General features: G+C 40.9%; 1 non-coding gene across 1 annotated transcript; it reads left to right on the forward strand.

Moving 5' to 3' along the window:
* The first annotated feature begins 5,093 nt into the window (after positions 1–5,093).
* On the forward strand, positions 5,094–5,255 carry LOC115873438. Its single transcript, XR_004048435.1, has one exon. It is a non-coding gene; the product is annotated as a U1 spliceosomal RNA (small nuclear RNA).
* Positions 5,256–5,486: the final 231 nt, after the last annotated feature.

Genomic DNA, 5,486 nt, shown 5'->3' on the forward strand with positions numbered 1-5,486 from the left:
GTTGGATTAGTTCCCCTATGAATGCATGCACACACACGCGCACGCACACACACACGTTGTTGCTGTTGATCGGTGCCTTTTAGAAGGCACTAAACAGCAACTGTTTAGACAGTTCCAACTCAAAACAACCCTATGTAAAAAAGAACAAAACACTTCCCAGTTCTATAACACCTTCGCCGTTGTTATTATGCTTAAGCCTACTGTAACAGCCAACGTGCCAACACATTTTGTAGAGTATTCCTCTTCATCACTGTCCTTCTACTTTACAAAGCACTATTTCCTTTTTCAGGCACTTGTCTCTCCTGATAACGTGCTCAAAATATTCGAGAGGAAGTCTTGCCACCTTTGTTTCTAAGGGAGCAGTCTCACTGTACTTCTTCCTAACCATATTTATTTGGTTTTATTGGGAAACCCATGGTATATTCAATATTTTTGCCAGTATCATAATTGAAATGCATTAATTCTTTACTTTTCCTCATTCCGTGTCCAACTTTTACATGCATATGAGGCGATTGACAATAGTGTGGCTTGGGTCCGCTGCACTTTAGGTCTCAGATAGAATCTTTACTTTTCAAGAATTTGAAAAGGTCTTGTGCAGTAGATTTGCCAAATGCAATTTGTAGTTCAATCTCTTGACTACTACTTCCATGAGCATTGGTTGTGAACTCAAACGAAATAAAATCCTTGACAATTGCAAGCATTTCTATGTTTATCATGATGTTACCTACTGTTCTAGTTGTAAAATTTTTGTATTCTTTAAATTAAGTTGCAATCCAAATGGAAGGCTACAACCATGGACCGTCGTCAGAAGGCTACAAGCCACCTTCACTTTTAGCAAGCAAAGTTATCTCATTTTTATATTGTGGGCTGTTAACAAACCTTGTCCCATACAAGATGTAACATTCTTCATAGATTCTAGCTCCTCTGATCATTTGTTCAGCATGTAGGTTGAGTAAGTATGGGAGAGGATGACACCATGATTCAATGGTTCCTGATTTTAAACCATGTATTCCCCCATGTTCTGTTTGTATAACTGCTTCTTGATCTATACATATTCAAACAACCTGGATTTCTTATACTTTTCAACAATATCCATAATTTCCCTACGTGTCACACATTCAAATACCTTTACATGTTGTTGTTGTTAGGTGCAATCGAGTCAGTGCTGACCCATATCAACCTTATACACAATGGGACAAACACTACCCAGTCCTATGCCATCTTCACAATTGATTATTTTTCTTTCTTGCCCTGTCCGACGTCTCCCTTCACCCACTTTTCTGTCCCCCAGGGAGGAGTCACATATAGATCTTTGTAATCAGTTCCCCCTTTCCAGCCCACCCTCCCTCTACTCTCCCAGTATCGCCACTCACACCACTGGTCCTGAAGGGATCATCCTCCCTGGATTCCTTGTGTTTCCAGTTTCTATCTGTACCAGTGTACATTCTCTGGTCTAGCTAGATTTGTAAGGTAGAATTGGGATCATGATAGTGGGGAGGAGGAAACATTTAGGAACTAGAGGAAAGTTGTATGTTTCATTGTTGCTACATCGCACCTGATTGGCTCGTCTCCTCCCCGAGACCCTTGTGTAAGGGGATGCCCAGTGGCCTACAAATGGGCTTTGGGTCTCCACTCCGCACTCCCCTCCTCATTCACTTTGATATGATTTCACGGTGCAGTTTTCACCTGCATAAAAGGTGATTGAAAAATGTTGTGGCTTGGGTCAGGAGCCCTGGGGATCTACTGGGTTATGATTGCATCGGGATACTCCTCAGCCCAAACGCATCAGCTGCTCCCTGAGAGAAAGAGGAGGCTTTAAGCTCTCATAAAGATTTATAACTGTGGAGACCCACAGAAGCAGTTCTACTCAGTCCTACATGGTCTCTATGAATTGTAATTAACTCAGTGGCAGTGAGGTTTACTTGCTTTTGTTTGTTTGTTTGTTTGGCTTAGGTCAGGTGCACCTTAAACTCCAAAGTGACGTCCTCGATTTTGAGCACTTTAAAGAGATCTCATGTAGCAGATTTGCTCAATACAGTAGCACTGTATAAACAACCACACTACTCTTAAGTAGACTCCAACTCAGAGCAACCCAATATAATCCTCACAATTGTTCCTGTGTGTAAGCCCATTGTTACAGCCAAGGTGTCAATCCATCTTCTTGAGGGCCTTCCCCTTCCCTGCCCTTCTGCGTCACCAAACATGATGTCGTTCTCCAAGAACTTGTTTTCCTGACTGCATGTCCAATGCATGAAAGAAGATGTCTCACCATGCTTGCCTCTAAGGAACATTCTGACCATATTTTTTCCAAGTGGGATAGGTTTGCCCTTTTAGCATCCATGGTACTTTCAATATCCTTCTCCAGCACCATACTTTAAATGCATAATTTTTCCTTCAGTTTTCATTATTCAATGTCCAACTTTCATATGCATGTTAGGCAATTGAAAATATCCTGGCCTATGTCAGATGCACCTTGGTCTTCAAAGTGACACTCTTGCCTTTAAAATACTCGAAAGAGAACTTGTGAAATAGATTTACTCCCTGTAACATATTGATCTCTTGACTGAAATTTCCATGAGCATTGATTGTGGATCCAAGCAAGATAAAATCCTGAACAACTTCAATTTTTATTCTCCAATCATCATGATGTTACCGATTGGTCCAGCTGGGAGTCATTGATTTTCTTTACATTGAGTTGTAATCCATACTGAGGCTTCGGATCCTTGATCTTCATCAGCAAGTGCTTCAAGTTGTTCTCATTTTCAGTAAGCAAGGTTGTGTCATCTACAGTCCAGGTTGTTAATAACCCTTCCTCCAGTCCTGATGCCATATTCTTATTCATATAAGCCAGTTTCTTAAGGATTTGCTCAATGTACAGATTGAGTAAGCATGGTGAAATGACACACAACTTTCCTGGTTTATCATGCAGCATTCCCTTGTTCCATTCACACAACCACTTCTGGATCCACAGACAAATTCTGCGTGAGCACAATGAAGTGTTATGGGATTGTCCTGAGACTCAAGGTTATCCATAGTTTGCCACGATCCACAGAGTTCAATCTTTTGGAATAGTCAATAAAACACACACACACACACACACACACACCAAAATAAAAAAAACACTTAGTTAGTTAATTGTGCCAGCCTGGCCGATAATCACATGTGGTGCTGGTTGAAAAGCGGAGGGATAAATGGGTGGTGAAGCCTCGCCTTTCTAGTTCTCGGATCTCTTGCTTTGTGATGGTCGCACCAGGGTGCAGCTGCCTTAGCAGTTCCCTGCTCCAGCTTGCAAGATTGACTTCCTACAAGACATCCCCAAGGAGAAGCTACATGGACCTATCCCGATGCAGCCCTGGGTGCTGGAGCAGCCGTGTGGAGATCCCTGCTAGTGCTGAGATGCTTGTTCGTTCACGGACTCAGCTTTCCTCCTGCAGTCGGCATCATTGCCTCTGTTTTGTGAAGTGGAAGACTTTGTGAACTGGTGTTGGGTTAATGGGTTAATGTTGGACTTGTGGGCTTGGGCAGCATTGGGTTGGGATGTTTTCGTGATGCACACTTTCTTTACATAAAACTCTCTCTTATACGTGAGTCGCCGTGGATTTGTTTCTCCAAAGTACCTAGACTAATACAAACACCAAACAAACAAAACATCTTTCTGGTATTCTAGACTTTCAGCCAAGATCTGTCTGACATCAGCAATAGTATGCTTTGTTCCAAATCCTGTTCTGCATGTGGCTGAATCTTTAGCAGTTCCCTTGAAATGGACTCCTGCAACCAATATTCAGCACAATATTCGCATGAGATATCATTGATATTGTTCTACAGTTAGAGCTTTTTGCTTTGTTACTTTTCTTTGGAATGGGTACAGAAATGGATTTCTTCTCAGTTTTCCAAGTAGTTGTCTTCCAAATTTCCAGGCATAGACAATGAGTGCTTTCAGTGCTTCATCACCTTGTTGAAACATTGTGATGGGTATTCCATCATTTTCTGGAGCCTTGTTTTAGGCTAACAATCTTAGTGGCACTTGAACTTCTTCCTTCAGCTCCCCTGGTTCTTGCTTATATACTACCTCCTGCAATGATAGAATATTGACTAGTTCTTTCTGGTACAGTGACTCTGTGCATTCTTTCTATCTTCTTTTATTCCCCTCAGGTCAACTATTTTTTATTTTATATTTTTATATAAATCATTTTTTAATTTTTTAATGTTTTAAAATCATTTTATTGGGGGCTCATACAACTTTTATCACAACACATACATGCATCCATTGTGTCAAGACATTTGTACATTTGCTGCCATCATCATTTTCAAAACATTCTCCTTCCACTTGAGCCCTTAGTATCAACACCTCATTTCCCCCCTCCCTCCTCCACCCTCCGTTAGTCACAAACCCTTGATAATTTATAAATTATTATTATTTTCATGTCTTACACTGACTAATGTCTCCCTTTACTTGTCCATCCTTCCTGTTTTACGTATTTTTGTCCATAGAATCTTGAAAGATTGCAGCTGGCGGCTTGAACTATTTATTTAGTTCTTTCAGTTTCAGATATGCTGAAGGTATTCCTCCCTTTTTGGTTTTCTTTGCACATTTCATTTTAATATTTGGCTTTGTCTCCTTGAGCTACCCTTTGAAATTTTCTATTCAGCCCTTTGACTTGATCATTTCTTCCATTTTCTTTAGTTACTCTATGATTAGGGGCAAGGTTCTGAGTCTCTTCTGGTATCCACTTGGGTCTTTTCTTTTCTTGTTAATGAACTTTTACTTTCTTCAGGGATGATGTTCTTGATGTACTGTCACACACAACTCCTCAGTTCTGTCATTTGTGTTCAATGTGCCAAACATGTTCTTGAGATAGTCTTTTAATTCAGGTGGAATAGACTCAAAGTCATATTTTGGCTCTTGTGAATTTTTTGTAATTTTCTTCAGCTTTATCTTGAATTTACATATAAGCAATTAATTGTCCTTCCCACAGCAAATCAGGTCTTCTGTCACTGTGTTCAATGCATCAAATCTATTCTTGAGATGTTCTCAAAATTCAGATACTAAGACAGATAATTTTATGTCAACTCGAAGATATAAAATTAGGGGGATACTTACCTGGCAGGGAAGATACCATGATCAGAAAGGTGGTTTTCCCAGGGTGAGGCTTACCCATTGCATTCCAGATGTGCTGACCCCTGTGATTTCCCCAAGTGTGGGAAACTCGACTGCATAATTTGTGGTAGTGAGGGACTGCATTTGCACTCTCCCCTGACTTAAAAAAGAGAAAAATAAAAGAAAGAAAAGAAAAAGTGTAGGGGTGGAATCCAACTTGTCCATGGGCTTACATGGATGGATCCCTCCTTGGGGTTGTGGCCTTCTCATAAGGAAAGCCCTACACACTTCCTCCTCTCTGTTCCCCGCCCCCCCTACCACTGACCCTGAGAGCTACCAGAGCCCTGTAATGTTTCCACAAACCTTGGATTCACTGGGCTCTGCACCC

The sequence above is a fragment of the Echinops telfairi genome, unplaced genomic scaffold (genome assembly GCF_000313985.2).
Source record: "Echinops telfairi isolate 266 unplaced genomic scaffold, ASM31398v2 ScPeMD7_7468;HRSCAF=8506_0, whole genome shotgun sequence".
Taxonomy (NCBI): Eukaryota; Metazoa; Chordata; class Mammalia; order Afrosoricida; family Tenrecidae; genus Echinops; species Echinops telfairi.